This window comes from Monodon monoceros, unplaced genomic scaffold (genome assembly GCF_005190385.1).
Source record: "Monodon monoceros isolate NGI ecotype Baffin Bay Population unplaced genomic scaffold, NGI_Narwhal_1 Super_Scaffold_3, whole genome shotgun sequence".
Taxonomy (NCBI): domain Eukaryota; kingdom Metazoa; phylum Chordata; class Mammalia; order Artiodactyla; family Monodontidae; genus Monodon; species Monodon monoceros.
Genome location: NW_021703780.1, coordinates 26451206 through 26471020, shown reverse-complemented (window position 1 = coordinate 26471020; position 19815 = coordinate 26451206).

The window sequence follows — 19815 nt, the reverse complement described above, 5'->3', positions numbered from 1 at the left end:
TCAGATTTTTAGGATGGTATGAAATATTTTGGTATTTATTTAATGTTGGCTCTTTTAATTATTTCACCAGAAGCACAATAATAAGGTGAAAAAGAAACAGCTAGTGCTTATGGTGGGGGTGGAAGAGGGTTCTGTCAATGATTTTTCTTCTGCATGAAAAGGACACAGCTCTTTCAAATTCAGCAGCTGAGTGGATCCATATGCCTTCCAGGCAGAGTGTAGCCAGGGTAATGCTACAGATAATGTAATTAATTAACCCTTTTGTAGTCTCAGAATTTCAAACTTCTAGGTAATGGCATTTGTATAGTAATTTTCCTTGGTTCTATGTAAGATCTTTAACAGAATCACAAGATTCGCATTTAAATGTAAATGGTGGAAGGAAGGCAATGGAAGTTATTAAAATGAACACTTGATAAATTTGGATAAAAGTGGCTTAGTACAATAAACTGTATCTTACATGGTTATTTGTATTCAGGAAATCATTGGTGAATGCCCACAGTTGTGAGCCCCCCATATTTGAAAAATAAACCAAAAAATTCATGTGCTCAATTTCCCCAATTCTCTCTGCTTCTCTCCCCACCTCCTGCTGCTCCTCCTTCTTTCCCATTCATTCATGTCTCGAAATTCGAGCAGAACGTTATCTAAACAATGAACAATTCTTCTGCTTTATGATTATAATTGTACACATTCTGAAGAAGTTTTTTTCTCCTATCCCTTACAAAAGGATATCTTACCCCAACCCTTCTCTTTCCAATTGTGGAAATCAGTAGTATTAATGTGCCCGGTATTCATTTGTATTGATGAAGGTAGAAACATAGCTATTGAATTGTGAGTCTTTAAACAGACATACTTAAAAAATCTTCAATATAGTCTTGCCCAAATGTTATTTCAATGCCAGTTAAATCCAAAGACTGAAGATGATAGTAAATACAACCCTCTTATTTCACTTCTGGGGCTGTACTCTTTGGCCAGCCTGTGGTCTTTTGCAGAAAATGAGATTGGTTGCCTCAGTTTAGTTTTAGAAAATAATTTATAACAAAAATAGCTTATGATAGTCACATTAGTAAACAAGGATAGAGAGGATTTAATGAGTGGGAGTGCCTGGAAAACACTAAAATGACACAAAGGCAGAGGGTGTGTAGGCAGAAGAGGAGGGATGTTCTGTCAAAAGATACAGTGAATGTTTCATTCTAGGGGAATTTAATATATGAAGCAAGTAGACTTAATTTTAGTTGAGTATCAAACATATTCTCAGATGTAAGTTAATTTTCCTATATCAATGAGGCTTCAAGTTTGGCAATAGAATATGATTGTGAGTTTCTGAATTGACAGAAACTATTGTCAGGGAATTGACAATTGAAGGCACGATTGTTAAGATATCCAGAATTGGGAAACTGAGGGCTTGTTAAAATATGGCCCAAATCCAGACCTTGTGAGATAATTGCCTACTTGAGCTGGCATTTGTAATCAGTTGTGACTGTGTGCCGTCCTTACATCCTGTAAGTTTAGGGTTTTGGATAGCTAGGGGTAAGCTGTTTATAAACAGAAAAGAAAATAGTTTTCTATCATAAAGTTTCCCATGGATTTATTTGCCTTGGGTCACATTCTGTCATTCCTGATGTAACACATATGCTATTTGTATTATAATCATATCGTTAAAGCTATAGATATCTCTGCAGATGTGGATAGAAATGAAACATTTCTATTCCTTTTGTTTTGTTCTTTCCATTGGGTATCCTGTTGTACTTCGGTCTCTGTGAGATTGGAAGCTCTGAAAGCACGTGTTTCAAGTAGGAGGTGTCTCTTTGCTCTCCTCTGCAGGTGTCTGGTATCAAGCCACAAGCCCAGGGGACCTCCAATAAATAGACATTTACCGCTACAACTGCAACTACCACATATAAAGATCAATAGAATAAAAAACTGAGTCCTACTCCAGGCTCCATGGTAATTTTGTTTTGACGAAACCCCAGGGCCAGTAAGGAGGGATCTATGGGAAGGAAAGACTGGAGAAGACGGAAATTTTACCTGGTTTCTTATAATGACAAAACACATAAACTTGTTGAACACAGAAACGCTCTTCTAAGCATCTTCTGTGGACTAAGTGGGAAGGAAAGAGAAAGAGATAGATTGCATTTCTCTTCAAATACACAGGTTTGTCAAACTCCTTCCTCCCATAATATCTAAGAAAATGAACGCAGTGTATTGCTTTACCCTGAACGTGGTCCATTCCGTCATCATTGTCATTTCAGTAGAAATGCATTTCCACTCAGAGGATGATTTAAATAAAAGATTCCCCACTTTTAATCCAAGCTCCTTGGGCTCTGTGTTCCATTTCCTTTTTCTTTACCTTTTCTTAATTTTTTTTAAATTTTATCTTTGAACTATTTAGTTCAATTTGTGTGCAGAAAAAAGAGGCCTCTTTTATCTAAGGGAATAGAGATATGGTGGTTGGCTATTTCATTCACATTCTCCATCTAAATGTAATTTCAACGTCTTTTTGTTTTGCATTTAACAAATACAGATATTTGTACAGAGGAATTTAGCTAATTTACATCTGTATCAGAAAAAAATACTCTTTGGGGTTTTTTAACTACTAATTCTGCAAGGAAAGCTTGTTAGTGGTTTTAGGGTAGGATTTTAAAAAAAGAAGAAAAGTGGGGTCATCAATGAAAGGTCTGCCCTGCTCTTCTGACTTTAAGGCCATGCCTAGTTTTCAGGTCTATAAACTTCTAATATTCTCTAGACCCTCCTTCAATATGTACAGAATTCCAGCATTTGAGCTACTGATATGATGGCTTGCAGATCTGTCCTAAGGAATTTTTTCTTAATACATAAGAGGTTCTGTGGGATGTCAGACTTTCTCTAGTCAATACTTTTTTATATATTTAAAATAGTTAATCAACAGAGACCTACTGTATACCACAGGGAACTCTGCTCAATATTCTGTAATAACCTAAACAGGAAAAGAATTTGAAAAAGAATAGGGTACATGTATATGTATAACTGATTCACTTTGCTGTACACCTGAAACTAACACATTGTTAATCAACTATACTCCAGTATAAAATTAAAAAAATTTTAAAAATACTTTTTTAAATGATAAATTTGTCAAATTCTAGGGCCTTGAAAAGGAGGCCTCCATGCTGCATTTTTCTAAAGTTTCCATTTCCTTCATTCTTCACTGTAACTATATTGTGTTTTCCTTTGACTTTCTTTCCTTGCTGCTGGGTAAATTGATCCTTCTTCATATTTGTTTCCCCAAACTCCCTCAACTTCATGTATCTCTTGGCACAGGGCTACCTATAAGCACCTTAGAAAATAGAGCAAAACAGAATATTCAGCTATGTGACTAATGGGGTAGCATAGTATTTATAATAGCAACGTCATAATTTAATTAAACAAATTGCATTATACCCCAAAATGCTATTTTACTGCTATTAAAATAATGATTGTAAACAATTTACAATGATACAAGAAAATATTTATTATATAATAAGTTATTATAGCAACTACAAAACTATGGATAATATAATCTCAACTGCATTCAAAAGTGTATACATAGAAAAAAGGCTGGAATGTAGTACACCAAAATGTACAATGATTATCTTTGATTGTTTGGCTTATTTTACAAATATTCTGCCTTGAGCATGTATTTCCAGCACAAAGTACTGACAACCAATTTACTCAGAACCTACTGGATGTTTGGTACTGCGCTAGGTGCGTGCAGCTATTATCATGTTTAATGCTTGGCACACACTGTAAAGTAGTTATGAATTTCATTTTGCATAGAAGAAACCCTTATCTCAGAAACGCTGTATAAATCATATTAGGTCACACAGCTAGTAATAATAATTATCATCCCCATTTTACAGGTGGAAACACCAAGGCTCAGAGAGGTTAATTAACTTGCTTAAGGTCATCTTGCAAATAAGTAGCAGTATGGATTTGAACCCAGATCTTTCCGGGTGCAAATGTTGAAGTATTTCCAACATATCCCACTGTCTCTCTAAAAACAAATAAACAATGACAATGGCAACAAAAACAGTACATTAAAAAGTGTGATAAAGAAAGGAGGATATCCAGTAGGAAACAGAGGAATACTTTGTCTCTGCATCATTATCTCAGCTGGTCAGCTGTTCTTGCTAAGCCCTCTGGTCATTGTCCTTGTTTGTAGATCTGTGTATCATGTGTGAAACACACAATACCTTTTTCATAGTGTCTGTCTTCTGAGAATTTCAAAATTCACATAATAAATATTTCCTGGTGTCTTAGTAAATGTTTTTTGTTGTTTTATCTAGTAATAATCCTTGTTTAACACAAATTAAGCTTCAGAGAGTTGAAAAGTTTGTACCCATTCCCAGTCTGCAAATAATGCATGCTCTGAGATTATATTCATAGTGTTTTTTCTTGACTAATGGTTTCCTGTTATTGGGCTCAGAAAATGCATATAAAAAGTGCAAACATTACTGGCATAAATATGGTATGTCACCAAAAACTGCTGTGGAAACTCAAAGATAGATAAGAAATAATGAGGTTTACAGATTCATTAGCATTTGAATGATGAAACATGTATATGTGTTACTTCTTTGATCAATACTGCCCTGGAGGGAAAGTACTGTATTTAATTGTCTTTCACAGACCTTCCACTGTGGACATCTGGTTGTTATGCAGTCCTGTAGCAGGACATTTCATTGCCTCAGTGTTGTAGAATTCAAGTTGCTATTTTATTACCAGCGATGGTATATGTTATGAGAAAAACGTATGAAAACCATGGTCAAAATGCTAGAAACACAGCCAGGAGGGTGCCTCTATTCTCTCTGCATTGCCTGGACTTGACTAGGAGGCATGCTATAGGTAAACATGTCATATCATTCTAGGTAGTTTTCAAATTTGAGTGTTTTATTATATGTGTTGTTTTAATTATCTACATCTGTGAGCTATTTCATTAGATGAGTTCCACTGCATTATGAATGCTTCCTTTTCATAGACGCCTTTCATTTTGAAATCTCACAAATTTGTGAACTTTGCATATGCATAAAAGGCCAAGGCAATGTTTAATTGTGGGGAAAAAATCAAGTGCATTAGAGGCAGAGAGACCTGGCATCAAGTGCTGACATCATTGTTTTCCAGCTATGTGATTTTTCAGGAAATTATTCAATCCATGAATGCGTTACTTTCCCAATCTGTGAAATGGGGACATTAGTACCTATCTCATGGAATCTTAAACAAGTAGCACAAATAAAAAAGCCTGACTCATTGTGTAAATTATTTTCTTTCTCCCTTTTACCTCTTCTCAGTTATCTGTACTGACGAAGTATTCAGAGTGAGCTAGTGTACGTAGTAATAATCTAAAACAAAATTTAGTAAAAGTTTATTTTTTTTAACTAGAAATGTATTAGATGATGTTTATGGGGGAGGGGCAGAGGTTTGCCTAGTTGAAGCTTGTATTAAAATTAGGTACCTCGGTGCTGGCCAGTTAACGTGGAGGAGTGTGCTGCAGAAGCAAACACACGGCTGATGGGAGCTAGCAGCCAGTGTGGATGTCAAATATACCCTGAATAATCTGTAAGTGGATAACTGAGAATTTCTTATATTTAGTTTCTATGCTTATGACCTGGTGGCACACATGAGGGATGGGGTAATCCAGGAGTTAATGGAGGGCAAATTTTAAAATGCCCCGAAACTTATCTTGCTATAGAGAAGGATGCCGGTGCCTACCAGGTTTCTGCTTGTTAATTTCTGTGGTTGCTGCTACTGGGGAGATTGTCCTCATTTGCATTGTCTTTCAGTGACCTACCTGGAGGCAAACACCTGCAGACACTTTATGTTCACAGAAGTATCACTTGGGACAGAGACCCACATCCATGCAGTGCAGCCAACTATGTTAAAATAACATTATGGGCAAATATTTCAAAGCTTAACATTTCAAATGGTCGCTTCACATACTATTTTACCCTCTCTTATTGCTCTTGAGTAATATATATCGCTGCCAACATAACTTCTTGGCCACTCCTTGGCCCTGTGTTTTTAACTTTTCAGATGGAATTCTTACAGAGTTTTAATTGTAGGTTCAGTAACTGCATTCACTTTTTTTAAGAGAAAAGAAAAAGTCCCTGGTGAAAGAATGACTTGATTTCAGTGGGGAAAAAAAAAAGAATAAAAAAATAAAGCGGAAATGCATTTGGAAATGCGATTAGTTATATGTTACTTACAAATTATGCATGTGTGTATGATTACATATTAAAGAGATCTGTTATAAAATTTATCATTTGCATATTGTACCATATATAAATTTGTTTATTCTAAATATAAGTATATATGTATGTATAATGAAAAATATATATTGTCCACATAATTATAATTTATAAATTTTACATTTGAAGAAAAATGGTCTGGACAGGAAAATTCTGAATGTGTATTAGCATTTTTTAAGAGGTATAAGTTTTTTAAAAAAAATTATGTCCGGGGCTTTCCTGGTGGCGCAGTGGTTGAGAGTCCGCCTGCTGATGCAGGGGACACGGGTTCGTGCCCCGGTCCGGGAAGATCCCACATGCCGCGGAGCGGCTGGGCCCGTGAGCCATGGCCGCTGAGCCTGCGCGTCCGGCAACGGGAGAGGCCACAACAGTGAGAGGCCCGCGTACCGCAAAAAAAAAAAAAAAAAATTATGTCCTTTGACATAGAATTCAGAATTCTCCGAAATAATGGTTTGGAGTTGAAATGTTTCCTTTCTTGAATTAATGTTCAAAGTCTTGTTTTATTTAATTAATTTATTTTTATTTGTATGTATGTATGTGCTTTAATAGTTATAGCAAAATAGATTCAGCTAGTTTGGGGTTACATGAGATTTTTTTTTTTTAAAGTACTTCTTCCCTCTGTAATGTCAAGATACTGTTTACACTGAAGCTATAAACTTTATGTTGGCTTAGTTACAGAGCTCACTGAAGGAGGAAATGAGTCATATTTAAAGAAAAATAGGTTAACAATTTTCAAAGTGATCATGACAGATTAAAATGTTTAGCACAAATGCAGTCAAAATGCATTTTACTTTTAATACAAGCTTCAAGTAGGCAAACCTCTGCCCCTCCCCCATAAACATCATCTAATACATTTCTAGTTAAAAAAAAATAAACTTTTACTAAATTTTGTTTTAGATTATTACTACGTACACTAGCTCACTCTGAATACTTTGTCAGTTATTATTTTTTTTAATGGCTGAAATAACTAAAAAGTCTGCCTTAAAGACTTCTTTCCCTTAGGCAGCCATACTTAAAGATTCTGGTGTTTAGGTTTTAGCTTTTCATTTAGCCCCTACTTAACCATGGAAATAAAGAATAAAATTTGGGGTATTTTATATACATGACATTCACCAATTAATCTTTTTACTGGTATTGAGAAGCATCAGGTAAATCCTCTAACGACTACTGGTGGTAGATTGGGTTCATGTGTATTTTGAAGAAGAGGAAACTGAGAGACAGAAAGGAAATATTATGTTACATACACATGCAGAGACGGGATGTGGTCATAAATATATTCTACTTAGCGATCCTAGGACTCACATTATAAGAGCAAACAGCAGATGAACTCCCATTTCCAGTAAGGCTACAAAGCCCCTGGCCAAGACACCTTCATTCCTTCATTGCCATGCAATAGCTATCATCCTGCTAGCGCCTGCGTCTTTTCTCCTCAACTCGACTGCGGCTTATGAGGATTTATACTTTCTTATTACCGTCCTAGTCCACTCTGTCCAACATTCTACTTTCCATAAGGATCAAGTTTTATTAGATATTTGGTCGAAAAAAATTCCTGTGAGTATTGTAGTGCACATAGAATGACTTACTTTATAGAGTTAAAATATTTGAAGAAATGAAAGGAATACAGTGGATGCTAAAATAAGTGAGGCTTTTTAGAAATTATTATTATTTTTTAAAAACTTTTTATTTTATTATTGGGGTACAGCCAATTAACAATGTTGTGATAGTTTCAGGTGCACAGCAATGATATCTATTGATGTGATTCATACATCTCGGAACTAAGTTCAGTATCACCTATTATGGCTTTTAATAACGGTTACTTTCTATTTTCTTCTAGGAAACCATCAGGTGTCTCCTGGGCCCATAACAGAATCTGCCTGCTCTTCCTGAGCAGAATTCAAGATTCTCTGTTCTCCCGGGCCATAGCCACTAAGTGGGGAAGCTGAGGCATTTCTACTCCTCAGATCAGGTAAAATACATCGTAGCTTCAAGAGAAGAGTAGCTTGATTTTGTTTGGATCTGAATTCTCCATAATGGAGAATTGTAATAATCACATGTTGAATATATTTGCTGCTATTTTCATTTCCCTTGTATAGAGTAATCCAGCCAGGGAGAGTTTGGGGGAAGAAACTGGAAATGTATAGAACTGCTAGGAAGAGATGCACCAACCCCTCGTTAGAATTTGAGACCAGCTCAGCTGATTAGTGGATAGACACACTAAGACACCACACTTCCTCCCTCTGATGGAATCCATGTTAATTTTGAAAATCTAAAACCAAAGACTCATTACCCCCAAGAGGATGTGTTCTAAGTCAAGGTGCAGAAGAGGCCAATGGATGTGCCCGGCATATCCATCCCGCAGCCCCGTGGGTGTATAGTAGAATCAGAAGTTGCCAGGATAAATTTCTCCCCAAGCAATCTCTTTTCCTAGTTTTTCCATGAAGAAACCTGACACAAATCTGAAAATATTCATTTCTAATTACCAGTGTCTTCATTTGCAAGTCCTGTTCGTTTTTCCTTCTCCCGCTCCCAGCCCACCTGCTCTGACCCCTGGTACATTTCAGAGAGGGGAAGAGAATCCAGGAGGAGAGACTGTGAACTTAGCCACAAAATAAGTCAAGGGAGAAATGAAGTACTAATTAAGAAAGCCGGGGTGTTATGCAAATGCTCCTGCACCAAAGGCAGCCTAATGAGTGTGCCCGGAGTGGCTGGGCGTCTTCGCTGCGCTGACAGCTGGCTCCCAGGAAGGTCAGGCGCAGGCGGGGCGAGAGAGCATAATCCTTCAGATTGGCAGCTCTGCCCCCTGGTCACCGTTTGATTATCTCCCAAATTGCTGTATTTCACAGAGATAATGATTTTTTATGGTCACAGATTTGAAGACAACTGCTGTATCCTCAGGGTTGTCATTCTGCAAGGAGCTGAGGCTGCTTCCTTCAGAGGACAGAGAGGGGAGAGAGAGTTTCTTCTCCTTTTCTCTCCCTTGCAACTTCCTGGAATGTTTTCTTATCATCATGAAAGCAATATCTATTATTAAGGGAACCACCCCAGTTCTGATTAGTCCCAACCCTTTTCCTGTTCCTTATCCAGTGCTTGGGTCTGGAACTCTCTTACTCTGCTCTTCCAAGTGTTCCAGAACTTTCTCACACTCAGGAGAAGGATACTGTTCTCTCTGCATACCTCAAATTTTCTGTACGTAAAATGAGAAGAGGAAGGTTCACCTGGTGCCTCTTAAGAATCATGTGTATGAGTGTAAGAGTGAATGTGGATGTGTGTGTGGGGGGGTAATTCATCTGCACCATTACTTGGGGCCCATCTGGGAGCTCAGGACGGAGCAGGTCACCTCCGCTGAACCCAGGTGGAGCTTGCCCAAGGTGGGGAATGAGGCTGTGAGTTCTTTTTTTAAAATGTTTATTGAAATGCAGTTGATTTACAATGCTGTGTAAGTTTCAGGTGTACAGCAAAGTGATTCAATTTTATATATATATGTACGTAAGTATACATATATATATATTCTTTTTTAGATTGTTTTCTATTATAGGTCATTACAAGATATTGAGTATAGTATACTGTGCTATATAGTAGGTCCTTGTTGGTCGATCAATATCATTTGAGTTCTTTTAAAAAGCCCTCAAGGTGGAAACTTTTGCCTGGGGTTCCCAAGTAGGATTTTCATTTAATTCTGATGTAAAAGCAATCAGGAAAAAAAAATGTTTAACCATATGATTACTCCCCTTGAAGACTGGTTTATTTAACATTAGTTATATGATTACTTGTGAGCTCAGGACTAAAAAGAGCATACTTATTTTTCTTTAAGAGAGTGACCACCGAAGTTACGAAGTTCCAGTGTGAACTTGATTGTCTATTGATACTGAGACGTGACTGTAATAATCTGAACCCAATTTCTGCAAGGATGCTCTTCTGACCTGGTAAGTGAACATCAAGGTTTTACCACTGGAAGCGCTGCAACTTGGAAACCATCATGTTTCAGTTCAGCCTTAATTATTTCAACATTGCTGGCATTTTAATATTTATGAAGAAAAGGATTGCCTGGAATTCATATTTTAAATCAATTCTCTCATCTTAATTGAAGGAAAGGTAAACAGTGTAAATGAAACCCACTTGGCTTGAGGTCTTGCTGATGTGAATCTAGAAAACACAAATTCAAAGGTGGCTTGATTTTATCCTGTTTCCTATCAAATATTAATTTCCTAATATTTTTCACTGTTTCTACTGTATTTAGTTAATATGCATTTATTTTATTTTAAAGTATGGAAGTTATTTATATGTGGGGGTCTATGCGTTGATCTACAGAGCTGTCTTCAGAATTTAAAAAAGGGAATATGCTATCATTTATCTTCCCATATCTGCAACTAGAAAAAATGCAAAACTGAGCGCTTCTGCAGGTTGACTACCCACACATGCATCAGCAGGTCTAGCCATTTTTTTTTAACCTGAAAGGCCTGTCTCTACTCCTAGATAAGTTTACATTGAGAAATATGTTACTAGCCTCACTAGAGAGATAAGATGCTTCCTTGGCATTTTGGTGCACATTCATATTATGAGTAACAAAGCCTGATTTTTTTTTTTAGGCGTTATAATCGGCCCTCTGTATTCTCAGGGGATTGATTCCAGGATCCCTGCAGATACCAAAATCCATGGATACCTTTTACAAAATGTTGTAGTACAGTTGGCCCTCGGTATCCATGGGATCCAGATCCGTGGTTGGTTGAATCCCTGGACGGAACCTGTGTATAGTGAGGACTGCCTGTAAATTATTTTTCAACAATTTCAATGATTCTTACCAAGTATTGCTCTACGAGTAAAGGAAAAAAAAAAAAAAACATTTAGCAAGGTTAGGAGGGCAAGGTGAAGGGATTGGGATTGCTGTTCTAGATGGGCTGGCCACGGCTCTTGAGCAGCTGGTATTGAGCTGAGACTCGGAAAGCCATGTGCATATCAAGGAGAAGAGTGTCCAGACAGAAGAAACAGGGGAGATCATGCATGGCTTGTTTGAGAAATAGCAAGGAGAGCATTGTGTCTGGAATGGAGTATATACAAGGGAAAGGGTGGGAGACGAGATCTGGGCATGGCTTGGAACCAGGTCATGGATGTTTTATAGATGATGGGGGGAGTGTGGATTCTGTTCTAAGTGGAATGGACAGCTTTAAACAGGCTTCTGCAGATGGATGTTGAGGATTTCCACTGTTCACAATGATGAAAACACTGAAGTGGACATCCTTGCGTATAAACCTTTGTATGTGTACATTCATTCATCCATTAAATAAATATTATTGAGCGCCACTCTGTGACACTGCTGTGCTAGGCACTGGGGATCCAGTTGTGAAGAGAGCAGACATAGTCTTTCCAACACAGAGCTTATAGTATATGGGGTATATGAGCTCCTATATTTATCTTCAGTGTATATTTTAATTATTTTTAATTATAATGAAATATAGATATGAAATTACTCCATCAAAATGGATGCTCATTTCAAATCATACATACATACATGGATTATATATTTAAAAGTAAATATCCATACTGTTCCCAAGAAAAGTTGTACCACTGTACAACTGTACAGTCATATAGTGTCATTTCTAAATATGTAGAACATGCAAATGTTATAATGCTATAAGGACTAACTTTCCATGTTGATCACTGTGGAAATATTAAGTGTATCTGCAGCATACATTTCTGAGTGGAATTGCTGGGTCACATGGTATGTTCATTTATAATTTTTTGGATAGTGCCAAACTTACGTCCATAGAGGTTGTACTAAGCAGTGTATGAAAGTGTTGTTTCACATAAACTACCTGCCTCCTTGATAGGTGCAAAATAGTATCTGTGTCGTTTCAATTTGCATTTCCCTGATTAGGAATGAGTTTGAGCATAGTTTAATATGTTTTAGAGCCATTTATTTGTATTTCTTTTTTTGGTGAATTTTCTGTTAACGCATTTTTTTTTTTTTTTTGTGCGGTACGCGGGCCTCTCACTGCTGTGGCCTCTCCCGTTGCGGAGCACAGGCTCCAGATGCGCAGGCTCAGCGGCCATGGCTCACGGGCCCAGCCGCTCCGCGGCACGTGGGATCCACCCGGACTGGGGCACGAACCCGCGTCCCCTACATCAGCAGGTGGACTCTCAACCACTGTGCCACCAGGGAAGACCTGTTAATGCATTTTGCCCATTTTTTTTTGCACTAGTTTGTTGGTATATTTATTATTTATTTGTATAAGCTCCTTGTGTTTTAAAGAAGTATGTGTTACACATATGTTCCCCAGTTAGTAATCTTTTTCGTTTTGGTTTTACTTATGGAAGTTTTTGCCACACACAGATTTTTTTTTTATTTTTATAGAATTGAATTATTCTATCTTTTCTTTTATGGGTTTAATGTTTTGTTTTCTAGGGGAAGGTTTAAATGAGTTGCAAATTCTATAAATTCATAAGATTCTGGTTTGAGTTTATAATTATGTCTGCCTTTCTCTCTTCTTCTGAATTTAAGTTGTTTGAGAGCAGAATTTGTGTGAATTAACTTGTATAAATGGCTTTATATGAACGAATCCATTTAATCCCCATAATATCCCAAAGAAGTTGGTACAATTATTATTGTCATTTTACAGAGAAGTAACCTGAGGCTCAGAGAGGTTGAGTCACTTGCTCAGTATCACGCAGCTACCAAGTTAAGGTGTCAGGATTCCAGATCATGTATTAGGATGCATGGGAGGCATAGTCAATGAAAGTTAACAGATTTTTCTGTAGAACAGAATCAACTGTTGCAATCTGTGACCATGGGATACCAAGTGTCACCATAATCACCCTCTCCCAGACCCCGACTCCCCCCCAACATAGATGAACCATCCCGAGACAGCTGTGCAAAAGGTATATTTTCCAAAATCATATGTAAAAGAGTCTAAAGCTGAACTTATTGAACAACTTATTGAACAACAAATCTTTCTCATATAGAGACATTAAAAATTGGGAATTCCTTCCCTGCCCCTCCTTATACCAAGAGAGGTTTGCATACCAAGCTTTCTAGACTTATCTGTGGGGTTGAGCTTAAGCCATCAGCCAAGCAGAAACCTATTGATGACCTAGAACTGGACAACAGTGGATTTAGGCATGGGCAACACCAAGAGGTATGAGTCATGTAAGTTTTTAAGCTCTAATGTGCTCCCCATTTGGAACTGCACAACACCTGGGTGCTGCATTTGATTCGCAGCATCTGTATGGGCAGGGAAACTTAAAGGAGCCTTCAAAGAGGCAGCATGCTGGCACTGCCCTCTTGAATGGGGTTTCTGGTTAACAAATTGATCAACTGGGCAGTCATTCCATCCGAATACCCATACTAAACAAAACTAAAAATGCTACCTTTGCACATTTTCAGACAATAAATATATCTTAGAAGTTTGTCTTTGTGGCAACCTCTGCGTTCCTATTGAAGGAACATCATTAATCACTTCATTCAATGTTGGCTATGTTTATCAATTTTTCACCCCAGAAGCATTTTTCATTATTTTTAAGTGAGTAATGCTAACTATAAGCATTAAAGTAAAATCACTTTGCTTCCTTTTAACCCTAGACTTGACTTTTCTGTATCTAAGTATCCAGTCTCCTATGCACAGCACCACTGATAAAAATGTAGGAAATTGACCGCAGTTTATTCAATGTATGTTTAGTGTGAACCTGCTACTTGCCAGGAAATCTGAACCCCTGAATTCCAGGACTCAGAACCATCACCATGGTGAATTTTAGAGTATTTTAACACTCTCAAAATAAATCTCATACACTTTTAGCTCTCACCCCCTATTCTCCCAACCCCCTCCTCCTAGCTGTAGGCACCTACTAACCTACTTTCTGTCAACATAGCTTTCCCCGTTCTGGACATTTCATATGAGTGGAATATATATGTTATCTTTTGTGACTAGCTTCTTTCACTTAGCATCGTGTTTTCAAGGTTCATCCATGTTGTAGCATGTATCAGTACTTCCTTTCTTTTTTATGGCCAAGTAATATTCCACTGTATGGATATACCATATTTTGTTTCTCTTTTTATCAGTAATTGACACCTGGGTTGCTTCCACCTTTGGCCTATTGTGAATAAGGCAGCTATGAACATTTGTGTTTAAGTTTCTTTGTGGACATCTGTCTTAATTTCTCTTACATATATATCCAGGAGTAGAATTCTGAATCATATGGTGACTCTGTGTTTAATCTTTTGAGGAGCTGCCACACTTTTCCAAACTCGCTTTACCATCTTATATTGTCTCCAGCAGTGTATGAGGATTCCAACTTTTCTATATCCTCACAAACCGTTGTTATTAGTTGTTAATAATTTTGATTATAGCCAACTTAGTGGCTATGAAGTGGCCTGTCTTTATAGTTTTAGTTTGTTGTTCCCTGATGGCTAATGATTTCCAGCATCATTTTGGGTGCTTATTGGCCATTTGTATATCTTCCTTGGAGAAATGTCTATTCATATCCTTTGCGTACTTAGTAACTGGGTTGCCTTTTTACTGTTGAGTTGTAAGAGTTCTTTATGTATTATGGATAAAAGTACCTTATCAGATACATGATTTGCAAATATTTTCTTCCATTCTGTGGATTGTTTTTTCACTTTCTTGATGGTATCCTTTGAAAAACGGAAGTTTTTAATTTTGATGAAGTCAAATTTACCTATTATTTTTCTTTTGATGGTTGTGCTTTTGGTGTCATGTCTAAGAATTTTTTGCCCAAACCAAGGTCATGAAGGTTTACCCCTCTATTTTTTTTCTAAGGTATGTAGTTTTAACTCTTATTTTAAGTCTTTGATATATTTTGAGTTTGTTTTTACATATGGTGTGAGATAAGGGTCCAAATTAATTCTTCTGCGTGGGGCTACCCAGTTGTCCCAGCACCATTTGTTGAAAGGCTATTGTGTCCCCATTGCATCATCTTGGAAATTTTGTCTGAAAACAGTTGACCATAGATGTATGGATTTATTTATAGACTTTCAATTCCATTCCATTGATCTGAGTGTCTGACCTTGTGCTGGTACCACACTGTCTTGATTACAGTTGCTTTGTAGTGAGTTTTGAAATAAGGAAATATGAACCCTCCTACTTTGTTCTTTCTCAAGATTGCTTTGGCTACTCTGGGTCCCTTACAAATTCAGATGAAGAGTAAAATCAGCTTGTCAATTTATATGTAGAAATCAGATGGGATTCTGATAGGGATTTTGTTGAGACTGCAGATCAGCCGGGGAATATTACCATTTTAGCCACGTTAAGTCTTCTGATTCATGAGCAATGTATGTGGGATCTACATGTCAAGTCTGCTTCTACTCAGAGTCTTTTCTTTTTTTTCTTTTTTCTTCTTTTCCTTTTTTTTTTTTTGAGGTACGCGAGCCTCTCATGTTGTGGCCTCTCCCGTTGCAGAGCACAGGCTCCGGACGCGCAGGCTCAGCGGCCATGGCTCACGGGCCCAGCCGCTCCGCGGCATGTGGGATCTTCCCGGACCCCGTGTCCCCTGCATCAACAGGTGGACTCTCAACCACTGAGCCACAGGGAAGTCCTGCAATTTTTTCTTTTGATGCTCGCCCCTGAATGTTCCCTGACCTTCAGATGTTTCCTCAAATGCACCTTCTCAGTGAGGCCCTCTAGGCCAACACTTTATCCTTCACACGCACCTCTTTTCTCTGTTTTCTACATTATCTTATTTCTTAACAATTATCGTTATTTATTATATTTTATATTTTTCTAAGCCCTAAGAATACAACAATGAACAAAATGAACAAAAATCCTTGCTGTCGTGGGGTTTACATTCTAGCAGGAACACAGATAATTTTAAAAAAGAAAAATATGTAAAATGTGCAGAATGATAATAATACATCCTGTGTGAAAACTAATGTGAGAGAAAGGAAAACCATGTTAGGATTGCAATGATGAATAAATACAGTCTTAGACAAGGTGGCCAGAGGCCAAGGACAAGCCAGGGAGGCAGGTGGGTATCTAGGGAAAGAGTATTTGGCAGAAGGAACTGTATGTGCAGAGGCCTAGAGGTGGGAACAGACTTGGACTTTCAGAGAGCATTTGGGAAACCAGAGTGGCTACATCACCGTAAGACTGAACTAAGGAAGTGGTAAGAGGTAAGGAGTGAGCCAGCCATTTAGGGCCTTGTAGGTCATTTTGAATAGAATTCAGTGTTCAAGGAGATTAGGGATTTTGTCTAAAGGGACATACTCTGTATGTGGAATGTGCTTCCAAGTGTTTATGATAAGAATAAAGGAAGAGAAAGCAGAAGTGAAGTAATAACATTGTCTGATCTCTAACACCATAGCAGTGTTTTATAAACTATCTGGATATTTTAATTAACTGCATGATTGCCTCAGCTATCAACTGTGCCTAAATGGATACTAGTTATCTCATTTATTAGCATAGACTATTTTAACATGCTAGCTTCCTCCCTCCTTCTTTGGGCCTGGAGGACTTTAGTTGGTTTACCTCTCAGGTCTGCTGTAAAACCCACTGTTGGTATGTTTGGTGAAGAATACTTCAGATATCTTTGGGCCATGATAATATAACTTAATGCTAGCAGTACTGATCACTGGGTTGTGTGTGGGGAACTCAATGAGAGAGGCACATTTTGAATATAGTAGATAGACAGATAGATAGATGATAGATAGAATCACTAATAGAAGCATGTGCATTTTTGATTGGTTTGTATCCCTATTTAGCCTGCAGTTCCTCTGATCTGGTGATAAAAGTGTTTGTTTTGAATAATTCCATGGCACTTTTACAAATTTAAATGTTCCCAGGACAAGGACAATTCAAACAATTGTGTATAAACAATAAAGAATGGCAGGGCCTGTGGCTAAACTGGAGAATATATGCCCCGCCTACAGGCAATCAAATTCAAATTTTTAAAAAATTCAACTCCGTCTAAACAAAAATTGTCAGCTCTTGGTTACTACCCAAGGCTGGCACTCTGCTAAAATCATTAGGCGAATTACCTCATTAAGTCCTCCTAATAAATTATATGAGGCAGGTGCCCCTAAACCCCCATTTTCCTGCTGTGAAAACTAAGACTCAGCAAAGATAAGTAGGTAACTATGAAGATGTAGAGTCAGAATGTAGAGACAAACATTCTGGTTTCTCAATCTATGTTCGTAATCACTGTAGTCAGCAAACTATAACTGGCAGATAATCAACCAGTTATTTTCCCCCCCCACCGTGGATTATGAAGAAAGTAGGATTTGGAAACATGTAGAGGAGCATTATCCTATAGATATAAATGCAAGCCACATATGTCATTTAAAATTTTCTTGTAGCCTCATTTAAAAGAATAAAAAAAAACATGAAATTAATCTCAATAATATGTTCTTTTAATCCAATGTATCCAAAATATTACTATAATATGTAAAAATTATTGATGAGTTAGTTTGTATTCTTTCTAATATGAAGTCTTGGGAATTGGTGTCTGTTTTACACAGCTCAAATAAGAGTAGCCACATTTCCAGGGCTCTGTAGCTATAGCGGGATTATGGCTACCATAGTGGATAGTAAAGAATCAGACGATTAGCTGCATTTTTCACATTTAAATTTTCTTCTAGATGATTTAATTAATCATCTAGAGCTGTAATTTAATTAAACTCCATTTTCTTAGAGGTAAAACAGGAACTCCACCAGTATAATAATTACAGGGGAGGAGGCGCCAGCAGGTGCTATCTTCTGATCTCATTAATAAGTTTGTATGAACTCTCAGCACAAAGAGTTTGAGATCCTGTAAATTTATGGCCTAAGTTATATGGGGTTTACACATATGTACTGATGTTACCTAAGCTATCCCTTCCTGTAACATTCTCTTTATGAACCAGTTCAGTGGATGGAATATTTATATGCTTTTACTATGAACATAAGCATTATAAAGGAACTATGCTTTGTGCTAGCTTAAATAGATTTGGAAAGCAAAGTGGAAAAACTATAACTTTATGATAAACGTTATCACCTCCCTTTAATGCATTATTATATTTTATAGTTAGAATGGAACATTGAGGCACTTGTGCAGAATATATAAAAGCACTGAGGCATTGAAGGAGACCAAAAATTATATTTGAGCCTCTTAATTTAGGAAAAAAACAAACAGTGTATTCTCAGACAGCTGCAGCATCCACTCAAGTTAAAAATATACTAACGTGTCAACAACCTCCAACCCGTAATCCTGCCAGGATAAAATTAAACAAAACAATCTCCCCCAAATTATTAAAGTTGAAGTCTTTAGGGGAATGCCCTATATTTTACCTTAAATTACTAAACTATAGGTGTAACTGTGTAGCCACACGTCTGTGTACCTCTGTACTGTGTAACTGTATACAGATGTACCCCATGTTATGCAATGGACTCTCTCCTTTAAAAAAAAGTAGAGTGCAAATTCAATATTAAAAATCCTTTAAATGGACTAGGGGAGCTTACTATTTAAATTTTTTTATAATGAAATTAATCACCCCCTAATTCCTCTTTTTGGCAAGGTAAAGTTTTAATATAGGATTTTTGTAGTTTTTAAAAATCATGTTTCAGAAGGTATGGAGAAGCAAGAAAAAAAACTAGTACTACAGGTACACGGTCTGGGATGTACCCACACTACACTGGATCCTGTTCCATTTCACCTACACAATTCTCTTCTTTTCCCTGTCTTATCATCATGCAAACATACTCTAGTTTTCCCATTGAAAGAAAAAATTCTTCTCATAACCCTATTTTGACTTTCGTCTACCACCATTTTTCTCCCCTTGACAGCAAAATGCCTGGAAAGGGTTATCTACTTGTGTCTCAGATTCCTCTCCTCAGATGGTGAGTTCCATACTTTGTGAGTTTGTCAAAAAATTTCTGAGATTATTGTCCTTAGTTTTCTATAAAATAATAAGAACTAAAAGATCAAAAGTCTTTTCGATATTAAGGAAACAGGTGCACAAATGTGTTCAGACATTCCTTTTCCCCACCAAAAATGTCTTGTTTCTAACTGTGTTAGTTTGGTAGCGCTGCCATAACAAAAGACCACAAACTGGATTAATTAGAAACAGAAATTTATTGTCTCACCGTTCTGGAGGCTAGAAGTCTGAAATCAAAGTGTTGGCAAAGCCATGTTCCCTCTAAAGGTGTTAAGAAAAGATCTGTTCCATGCTTCTCTGCTAATTTCTGGTAGCCTCAAATGTTTCTTATTTTGTAGATGGATGTCTTCTCCCTGTGTCTCTTCGTGTGTCTGTATTCAAATTTTCCTTTTTTATAAGGACACCAATCATATGGAATTAGGGCTCACCCTAATGACCCCATGTTAACTTGATTACCTCTGTAAAGAATGCATGTCCAGATAAGGTCACATTGTGAGGTACTAGGGGTTAGGACTTCAACATATATTTTTGTGGGGGGAACACAGTTCAACTCATAACAACCAAAATCCAAAATCTGGTTTTCCTTTGATCCATCTGTAGGGATATGGATCTCAAATATGCTGGAAGAGCTTGACCTGTTCTTCAGAACAGGGTCTGCAGATTCATGTGGCTCTAACTAGATAAAATGATTGTTCATAGTTGTTA